The 11670-nt window shown below is 33.8% G+C and overlaps 1 protein-coding gene across 8 annotated transcripts in view; it reads right to left on the reverse strand.

The window, feature by feature from the left end:
* The window catches only part of LOC119631675, a 174575-nt gene that overhangs the window by 100305 nt on the left and 62600 nt on the right, over positions 1 to 11670 (reverse strand). The gene's annotated exons all lie outside the window — the stretch shown is intronic.

Here is an 11670-nt window from a genome sequence, read left to right on the forward strand (position 1 = left end):
AGAGAGAGAGAGAGAGAGAGAGAGAGAGAGAGAGAGAGAGAGAGAGAAAGAGAGAAAGAGAAAGAGAGAGAGAGAAAGGTTTAGAGGGACATCGTATATCATTATATTCTAGAAGTTGGCGAAAGGATTGATTGGAGTTTCTGGCAAAGGAAACTATGCTACTAAATGACGCTAAGTGAACATAAAAGTCCCAATGATACACAGAAACAGATTAGGTTTCTTTGACTATCTGTGTATGATGAACTTCTAATCAGAATATTGAGAAAGCCCCCTTGCCTGTTTGCTGGTTACGCGCCTTCGGGGAGTATGGTGATGGCTGTGGTTAATCCCGAAGACATGGGCTGATCAAATAATGGCATATTAGTTAGACCTCGCTGGTAAGGGTTTCGAGGAAAGAGACCCATATCTACTATTTGTCACTTTAGAAGTAGTGGTGGGGTAAAGTGTTCAACGCAGGTGCCCAAACAAAATTCCAACAGCAATTGACGAAAATCCGGTTAACGATCCAAAAAGACCTACGCAAAATTTATCAGTTAAAAGGGAGCTCTCGCCAATTGTGACCATGCGAAACCATTTATATCTTTAACGATTCGGCGAAAATTAAAAACGGTTAGCTGGAAGTTTTCATGTGCATCGGTTGTATAGCTCGGACTTGGCCCGAGCAATCCGATTAGCATTTGTTTCGTTCACTGCTTAAAGCTACTTGCAAAGCAAATTGAAGGGTAAAACTCGATCGGTGAACTTTTCCGCCTAAAAGTTCCCAAAAAGTGTACAGTAATGGTATAATGCTTTTACCGCAAAAATGGCAAAAGATCATAGATTTAAATGGCCATTATGTACTTAAGTAAAATTCATTGTGAATAATATTAATAATAAAAAAAAAAAAGTGTAATAAAAAAACCGTAAAAACTCTTTTAATGTTTTTATGCGACACCTTATGTTAGTTATATCAAAAAAGTACTCAAAGCAACTGATCTTCGGTTTCAAGCAAATTGGTTTATTGTCCGTCCGTTCCGAGAGAGTCAAAAATATATTAATTTTTTTTTTTTTTTAATTTTTTTTATTTAAATTTAGCTTTTATTTTGTATTCTTCAACACTGCAGAACTAGAAATTGTTAATAAAACTGAAATTGGATTATTGTAATTAAACTAAAGTTAAGAGACAAAGTTATAAGTGAGTCATATATTATTAAAATAGCTATGCTTCTAAGCTGCAGTTGTTGTTTTCCATTAGGAAACAAAAGAAAAAAAAAAATAAGTAAAAAAGAAAAAAACCAGCACATGTTGCGCATTCATATTCTACATATTTTCTCTTCCTTATATAATTAAATCTCTGTTTAATTAATACCAAAGTTCTACATCCTGTCCTGTTTTTTGTTTAATACAAGAAAAAAAAAAATTAAATAAAGCATAAATGCAAACTTGTTTTACCTGACTACTTACTGTAATTCCTTTTAATGGTAAAGAAGGTTAGTTTGCAACGATGTGGACGATAATGAAGACGGATGATGATTATGAATATGCTACTACAACAACAACAACAACAATAGTTGCGAAATACTTTTAAAGTTTCCTGCATTTTACCTCTCTCTCTCTCTCTCTCTCTCTCTCTCTCTCTCTCTCTCTCTCGCCAGGTATGTTATGTGTTTCAGACACATCTTCTGGTTCTTTCTTTAATCGTATTTTTGTTACATTAATAATAACAAAATTATACGAATAATTATTGTTAACTATGCGAAAATTGTTGCATCAATCAGACGACAGCGTCGTTTGGCACAATTAGTTAAAAAACATGTTAGCCGTAAACGTTTCAGACAATTTACATGAGTTATAGGATGAAGGATTATATACCTATATATATATATATATATATATATATATAAATTTTAACTGTTACTCGATATCTATTTGGGCTGATCGTGATATTGAATGGTAACGATTTGCATTAAGTCTTTATAGTCCTAGCAGAGAATAATCTTGTCCATATCAAGCATCAATTATGTGATCGTACTTCTGATCTAACTTCTTTCATATAAATATCATTTAGTGTACGACTTGCAATGTGCCTAATACGTTTCTCTGCATTCGTTTGTTGAAAACATATCTTATCCGCTCATAAAGAGAGATCTTTACCACGTACGATAATAGTGCCACTACTAGACATTTAATTAATCGCTACTCAGCTTGAGTTGCCAAGATTGCTGAGAAGATCGCTATAGATTCCCTTATATATTACGTGCACGCATAATCTTGAATCAGACTTGACTTTGAAACCGCGATTAAAGACCACATTAACAAATTCGATTGTGTTCTCTGCCATTTTAATTTTTGTTAGAGAATCAGAATCGCGAGAGTAGATGTGATATACCATCAATGTATTTAATTTTAAATTTTTACTATTGGATTAATGTGTAATGCGATCTAAGGTTTCATTGTGTCGCTGGACCTATTCGTCTAAAAGTCTACGTGGGAATGATATGTAAGCAAATTATTGATTAAAATGCTAAACAAAACAAACACCAAGGCGACATAGACCTTTACCGCGGAATACCAAAAATAATTTCTCGTATTCCGGAAGACGAGTTGTCAACCATTACGCGACCCTATCGATTTACCAGATAACACTTAATAACTGGAATCGCCCTCGAATCGAAAGTAAACTAAAACTAAAGACTTTTTTTTATTTAAAACATTTCTCATCTTTGTTCGTTCGTTCGTTCGTTCGCATAAAGAAGAAGAAGAATTTCTAAATTTAGATAAGATCGCATAGCTATTTGCTTGTTTTCACAAATTATCGTTTGTTAACATTATTTATGAATTGTTTGCTTGTTGATTTATATTTTTCGAGAACAAATGTTAATTTCACTTACTAAGGAAACTTTTTCGATTTCGAATACATTCACTGAACTGGCGTGAGGTACGCGTGAGGTTATGTCGCGTTATTTATTGCTGTTAGTTTTCCCTTTCTCTTTAAACGTAGAATATCTTCTATAATATTTCGCTTTAAGCGTAATCTTATGCTTACCCATGCCTTTTTAAACTTACACATATTAAAGAAGATAGCAAATATTCGTTGTATATATATATATATATATATATATATATATATGTACGACATCAATCAATAATTACTGGGACTAAGTGAAAAAGAAATTTTTATTTTATAAATTTCGATTATAATTTTCGATATACTCTTCTTCTAACGCCAGATTTCTGTAACATTTTATGAAACGATTTGTAACGACCGCAACAATATCATATTCATATTCCCGATTAAAGAAATCCTTTGAGATTTGCAATATCATATAATAGTCTTCAATGTGCGGTGCATATCTGCAGAATACGATGACAGTGGGACAGAAGAAGTTGCAGCATGGGTTTAAGGTGAGATCCTGCCAGCAAAGCTTAACCTCACGGTGGCCCATGCCACGGGGGTTATTAAGCGTAATCCACGCCACCAAGGCGAGTTAGGTAATCCCTATAAACTGGGGGCCTAAACAGCACCAGAGTCCAGATTGTTTATTGTGTATGGATCAATAAACCCGCTCTGGGATGACAATGGGACAGTAGTTTGAGCCAATTTATCATTGTCAGCTTGATCGTTGATGTTTTTGTTAATCGATTTGAAAAAGAACATTCTCACGCCAATATTTTCGTGCAAAATAACGATTAAATTGCTTTTCGACTTCTTTCTTTCTTTCTTTCGCAGTTTGCAGCTTCGGTAACTTAACTTTTCAATCATCGAAAATGATTTTCACAAAATTTTTTTGATGTAACTCCATCCTTTGTATTAGTTTGGGGAAGAAGAAATCCATTATTTTTTCGGTAGATGGCTGCACTGATAGATTTCTCGTAAAGTATCGATCAAACAATTCCATATTTATGCTCGTTGGAAAGGTGACATTTCGTAGTAAAAAAAAATCTTTTGCTGTTTTTTGTTTGGTGCATTCAGTTGTGAGTTACAGCGTGTTAAAAATGGAAGTGAACAAAGAGAAAATTCGGTACATTTTACAGTTTTTCTTTGACAAAGGCGAAAATGCAAGCCAGGCGGCTAAAATTGTGAATGGTGTTTATGGTCCCGATACTGTAACAGCCAATTATGTGCAATTTTGGTTTCGTAGATTCCGTTCAGGAATTTTTGATGTTAAAGATGCACCTCGCACAGGTAGGCCGGTCGTCGAAAATGTCAATAAAATCGGAGAAATGATCGAAGTTGATCGGCATGTTAGCAGTCGTAACATCGCCCAGGAGCTAAAAATCGACCATAAAACAGTTTTAAAGCTGGATTCAAAAAGAAGCTCGATGTTTGGGTGCCACACCAATTAACAGAAAAAAACATGATGGATCGAATTTCCATCTGCGAAGCCTTGGCCAAACGGAATGAGATAGACCCATTTCATAAACGGATGGTGACTGGAGATGAGAAATGGATCACATACGATAACCCTGTGCGAAAACGATCGTGGTCAAAGAGCGGTGAAGCACCTCAAACGGCCAGGAAAGTTTTGCTATGCATTTGGTGGGGGGACTGGAAGGGGATTATTTATTATGAGTTGCTTCCATATGGCTAAACGCTAAATTCTGATCTCTACTGTCAACAACTGGACCGTTTGAAGATAGCGATTGACCAGAAACGGCCAGAATTGGCCAACAGGAGAGGTGTCGTGTTCCATCAGGACAACGCTAGGCCACACACATCTACAGTGACTCGCCAGAAACTTCGGGAGCTTGGTTGGGAAGTTTTAATGCATCCGCCATACAGTCCGGACTTGGCACCAAGCGATTATCATCTTTTTCTTGCATTGCAAAATATCTTTAATGATAAAAAATTGGAATCTAGAGAGGATTGTGAAAATCGACTACTAGAGTTTCTTGCAAATAGAGACCAGGACTTCTATGAGAGAGGCATTTTGAAGTTACCTTTAAAATGGCAACAAATCATACAACAAAACGGTGCATATTTGACCCAAATCGGACAATCCGAAGCATGTTAAATAAAGTCCTGACGTTCATATAAAACTAATGGATTTCTTTTTCCCCAAACTAATATCATAGACTTGAGAAGTCAATCGCATATATGGTATAATATTTGCGAAATTATTTACAAGGGAAAGTGATGATGCGGAGAGGAAATTATTAAAATACTAACATAATTGTCTTTTAAGCAAATAAGAGTTAACGGTACAACACTTATTCAAATCTTTCTGAGCTGCTGCTTTCAGTCTTTATGCACACATGTGTAATCAAAACTGTTGAGTTGAAATTACGGATGAGGATGATTGCATCGCGTTAATAGCTCGGCTATATTGAAAATGTGAAATAGAATTTAAATTCCAAACTACAATCGGATTTAACGTCATATGGACTTTGCTTAGAAGTGCAAAAAGTTTATGATATTGTGAATGTAGGGATAAATGTGCTTTTAATTGCAGATCAAAAAAATTCAAAGTTGAAGCGATTGCTTGATAAATTCAATACTTCTCGTATATATATTTTGACTATTTGTATCTGGAATGATTCAAAATCTTTTAAATTATTATTCATTTTCGAAGCATATATAGTAAGTGTTATGGATGGTATTTTTTTCTTTTTTCTTTGTTTTTCAAATGAAAATGCACGGATTTTGGCTTTGGTGGAAGTTGGTAATGATTTTGTATCATTTAAGTGTTGACACTTTTGTAAATTTGTGGGCGTGGTTAATTAGATGCTATTATTATGTTTTGATATTATGTTGATTTAAATGAAACCAATTGGAAACAATTGCATGCGTTTGCTGTGTGCACAGTTTAAGTGCAGACAAGAAATGAACACGTGTAACGATATATGTAGATATTTGCTGTATACACGCGGACACGCATGATAGCTCGCTCGTGCTTGAAACAAAAGCATGAAAGATTTTTTTTTTTTTTTTTTTTTTTTTTTTTTTTTCAAAGTCATTTTTCAACATAAATGTCTTTTGTTGATGGTTGACTGGTTGGTTCGTTGGTTGGTTGGTTGGTTGGTTGGTTGGTTACTTGGTTAGCTGGTTGCTTTTTCCCTGTACAGGTGTTTTAAGTGTATCTCAGTTTGTGCGTTTCTTTTATGTAATGAATCATTCAGAGAATCTATTCAGTTGATTTGTTCGTACAGGTGCTGATTTTATATTATGTGTTTTTTTTTTGTTTATTTCTTTGTTTTTTTTTTTTTTTTTGTTTGTTTGCTTGTTTGCTTGTTTCGATTTTCCTTTCATTGCTAGACACAAATAAATGTCACATCTCGCTTGAATACGGTTTAGGCGTTTGCTAGGCACTATTTTGTGCTATGAGTACACAAAACAGTTAGGAAAAAAGTGGTTACATGTGAATTGAAAGCAGTGCATAAAGGCATAGTACGCAAATATTCGTTTTGAATGCATGCAAAAACAAGGTGGCCATTAACAGTGAATGACACGGCATGAGGCATGAATGATTTACTCATATTAAGCATATTAATGCGAAATAGCTATACGTTGAATACCCAACCGTGATGTACCGCAAACAGCACATCGTTTTGCTTAATCTCTTTCGTTCTTTTTTCTCTCTTTTTCTCTTTCGCTCTTTCGCCTTTTTTCCCCTTTGTAATTTAATTTTTTATACCTATGCGTTTCTGCGGGCTTTACTTTAACAGATATCTACAAACCTATGCAACAGCATTTTGTGGCAGACAATTTCTAGCTATCACAGTGCGGTTTGTTTTCATATTGCAGTGAACTCTTTTTGAGAGCAGCACACAAAGTGCTGCCACAACTATTGCAACCACATGCATTTGCTAATATGTACATTATACATATATGTACATGCTTATATATGTATGTATGTATGTATGTATGTATGTATGTATGTATATATGTATATATGTATATGAATCTATTTGAGTAAAGGTATTCATTCCTCTATAAGTGCAATGTTGTTGTACTCTGGTTTTGCTTCCAGCAAGTAAGTAAAGGCAATAATTTCTTAAAGACGTGCAGGCATTTTTCTTTTTTGTTTCTTTTTCACTTGACATTACTCTTTAGCTGCTGTATGCCTTTGTATTTTAAGCTTCATTATCATCATTATGATCATCATTATTATTATTATTATTATTATTCATATTATTATAATTAACATTATCATCATCATCATCATCATCATCATCATCATCATCCTTATGACCATTATCATCATCACCATCATTGTCGTTCACATCTTTATTGTTCCGCTGTATTGTTGTTGATGAGTAAATAAAATATAATAAATTGTTGAAAAAGTGAAAGATGCTCATATGCAATAAAATCATTTAACTTCATTTACTTTTCACATCCTTTACTCTCTATGCTACCAAGACCGACCACCACCGCCATCAACATCAACGATTCACATCCATATGATAACATGCTATAACCAACATCACAGTCGACATCTCCTTCACATTGCTATGCTTTTTGTTTCGCTGCGGTTGGTTGGTGTTTCGTTCTATAAGTATCTCTGCTGTTGCTCTATAGACATTTTCATCTATGAACATTTCTTTCTTTCTTTATATACTCGACTCCATATGCAAGTGTAGATGCATTTCTGTAATTTATAAGAGTGCTCGCTGTGTTCGTTTTCGGTATGTGTTTTACTTCTTCTTTCTTCATTGCTGTTATTATTATTTTTTTTGTCTGTATTCCGTCACGAGACGGAAACTGAAATTCAGTTAAGAATTTTATTGTTAATTGTATTGCGCGCTCTATTACTGTTCAAGTATTGTACACTACGTTACAATACTATTTTATTATATCCTTCATAGCCAAAAAAAAAAAAAAAAAAAAAACAAAAAAAACAAATCGATATGCGGGTGCATTAAGTTGGTTCAGGTGTTCGTTACTTAAGTACAAAAGAGCGAATCGAAAGACATATCAAATTAGGTCCCTAAATCGCTACTTAGACATGCCCGTGCGTGCGCAATTTATTTGCGCCCAGTTCCAAAAATGCTTTTATGTATAAAAATTTCTCAATAGTTATTCGTTGGACATCCAATGTATTCAATCTTTTTCTTTTATATATATATATTTATATATATATATATATTTATATCTCCTGTTTTTTTTTTTTTTTTCTTTTGTCTTGAATCGATGTAAAAGAATTACGAGACTGCATACATTTGCACGATTCGTTCGCGTACGTCATGCATTACTTACAATTGCATTAAAAGGCTAATAAAAGTATATTGGATTTTATTTTGTTTTTTTTCTTTTTTTTTTTTTTATTTATATTTATTTATTTATTTTCTTTTTTTACTTTCATTTTGTTGCTATTGTTATTTTCGTCGTTACTGAACATTAACATGTTTTTATTGCTTTAATGGCTGTCATTGTTTTTTTTTTTTTTTTTTTTTAAGAAACAGGAGAATGTAGAAAAATATAAAAAAAAAAAAAAAATAAAATAAAATAAAATCATCAGTTACTTAACATTAAAACATAACAATTAAGGTTTTATTCTTTTTAAAGGTTAATTATTAACATCAATTTTTATTTTATTTAAAAAATTAAAAAAATATCGTAATGGCGCCGGTTATGTTTTTAGCAAGATTAGATCTTTCCATTTCAATTTATTTTTTCAATTCATCTACATGAACATCGGCCAAACGTGATTATAACTATATCTATAATATATACTCTCGTTGCGCGGAGGTTTAAATCTTCACTAAATCAACAACAATTACTAGTAGTCACGCTAAATACCTATTTATTGATTGCCGTCATAAGCACAGCTATGATATTCGCAATTCGGATGAGTCTTAAGAAGAGCTGATTATATCGCAAGCATTGAGTCTCACACATCGATTAGATTGTAAACATTGTTCAGATTCTTGCTAAAAGCACTGAGTGGCGAAAATAATTCGAAATTGTTTCTAAATTGGTTTACCTTTAGTGGGTCGAACAAGGTCATTTATGCAGATTTGACACAGCAAGACTTTTGAATCAATGACGGTAATGCTGTGAGTAGTAATCTGTCTTCATATGATAGTAAGCTTGACGGTAGTAAAAGGTCCCATGGCATGTTCCTTAAAGCGAAAATCAAAAATTGTTTTTGAACCGATTCGATTGCTTCAACATAGCAGCGATACATAGATAGCATAGTGTAAAGCATATCTCGGCAGCATATTCGAATGTTGGTGTAGCTAACAAGTCATAACAAGTCTTTTCGTAACATATGGATCTTTGAGTTCACGAGCCCAATGTTTAATGACTCGCAATGTGAATCTTGCTTTATTGATATTGATGGATAGAGTATGTAGATGAAAATGTAGTGTTCTTTCTCACAAAGCACGTCTTAATCATGTAATAAAATGTTGCCTTTCGAACACCGTCCTAAAAACGATAATTTCTTACATTTTTCAAAGTTCAACGTTGACAAATTTTGCTGACCACCAAGCTAGTAACACGATTGATTAAGTGGACTTTAAGGATTCTAGGACATATTGCAGTGTAAACAATCATAAATGGCTTTATGTCATTTTCCTACATTAAAATTTTGGATGACTTGATCACGTACGAGACATCATTAATATATTGCACACATAAGAATGGTCCAAGATGACTTCGCTGAGAAGTACCTGATAAGTTGAAAAACACTTTTCAGTATCTATTAAAAAGGTATGAGGTATGATCCACAGCATTAACTATGAGGCGAAGCGTAATGATTTCAGCTTGAAAATCGGTAACCAAATCAATCGAAAGCCTTAGTCCAGTCCATACGGCATCCGTAGAAAAAGACATTCCAACTTGATTAGTGAATTCCATAAGATTCGTAAAAAGAGATTTACTTTGCTGATACGCCCGCTGAAATGGAGAAACATATGATTTTATGGCGTGGTGTGGTATGCAGAGTAATAATGTGCTGAAACAATTTTGGCAGTACGCTCAACTTCACAATACCTCTATAGTTCTCTGCTCTATTTATATTTCCACCTTTATGAGTTGGGATGAGGAGACTACTTTTCCAGTGCACTGGAAAAGCTCCCGTTTCTAAAGAAAGGTTAAAGGTCCTTGCTATAGCCTCACAGAGTTGATCAGTACACTGTTTAAAAATGCACGATGGGATTACGTTCGTGCGTGGAAAACGATTTCAGTGATTCTATATCTCGACGAATTTCATCATTGGAAATAAAAAGTCTTGGAATGAAAATCATATCTATTAACTCAAGCGAATAGAGTGCCATAGAGACATTTCAGTCAGCACTATTGTTACATTGGAGGAGGGCTGTAAAAAGTTGTGAAATTTTGTGATCCGCAAAGGAGTCTCGTCCTTTATATGATACTTGGCCAAGGCTCGCGGAGACTCTCCTTTTTGAGTTTACAAATTCCACCTTTAGAAGATAATTTGTGACGATTAAATTTTAATCGCGTGATTGCATATATGGAATAGTCGTATGAGGAGGCACTTTCCATGTATTTCTTATATGCTCCATTCTTTTTGCTTTTCAGAATTCCTTTTTAAACGAGGGCGGCTCTGACATGTTATGGCATTGCAGATATACTCACATTCGAGTTATAAAACGACGGCAGTGGAGAGTCGTGTCTAATTAAACGAAGCCAAAAAAAAAAAAAAAAAAATACTACGAACGAACACACCAAGCTTAGGATGATAAAGATCCACTGGCATAACGAACGACAGGGTCCGTTTTACTCGAATTTGCGGTACATTTGCGAAAGTAAACTCCAACACACGAGAGTTACAATTTAGAATGTTATTATACTACTACAGGCCCAAGTCTAGAACCCCATTAATGAATATATTTGTTCGTTCCGATGGGGAAACCCGTTTCCATAAATCCGTTTCCATCATTAAAATGCTGCGAAATAGCTCGTAAATTAAAATCAACTAGAACGATACACACACCTGCACGTATTCATATATGATCTGTTGCAACCATTTACCATTAAATCCCTATCACTTTCTAATCTGATCTAACAATTTTCGTTCTAACTGTCGCGCAGAATATTTATAGTCAAAGTACAAATTGGAAGTGTGTAGATATATTGTCATCAAATCATTTATTATATTATTCAAGATTACAAAAGATAAGATTATCATAAACTTGTGTGTGCAATTGTTTCCAGACACTCACTTAATATCACCTTTGAATAAATTTTATTTATTTCCTTATCTACAAGTTAGAAAAAGTGTTTAAATTTACTTTACTTTATTGCTCATTCATATACGTTTATCTGCCCCACTAGCGAATCTTATTTAGCATGTAACATCCAAGTGCAAATGCGTAGGCAATTTTAGTTTTACATATAATGGATCAGAACCAGTCTATCTATCTATCTATCTATCTATCAGTCAGCTGTTTCGAAGAACTAATATAAAACATTAGACATTTTTATATATATATATATATATGTATGTATGCATATATATAATATATAGAATATTATAGATTATAGATTATTGTATAAATCAAGTGTATATGTTAATTAATCTATGCGAAGCGAGAGAGAGAGAAAGAGAAAGAGGAGAAGAGAACAATTATAAATAAAATGGAAAATTTCTACATATTCATCTTTTCAACGCTAATTTTCGCCAAGCATTCCCCTAATATGCTTCAAATGAAAAAGAACGAGAGAGAGAGAGAGGGAGAGAGAGAGAGAGAGAGGGGGAGAGAGAGAGAGTGAGCTTTGTT

This window comes from Glossina fuscipes, unplaced genomic scaffold, assembly GCF_014805625.2.
Source record: "Glossina fuscipes isolate IAEA_lab_2018 unplaced genomic scaffold, Yale_Gfus_2 1, whole genome shotgun sequence".
NCBI lineage: Eukaryota > Metazoa > Arthropoda > Insecta > Diptera > Glossinidae > Glossina > Glossina fuscipes.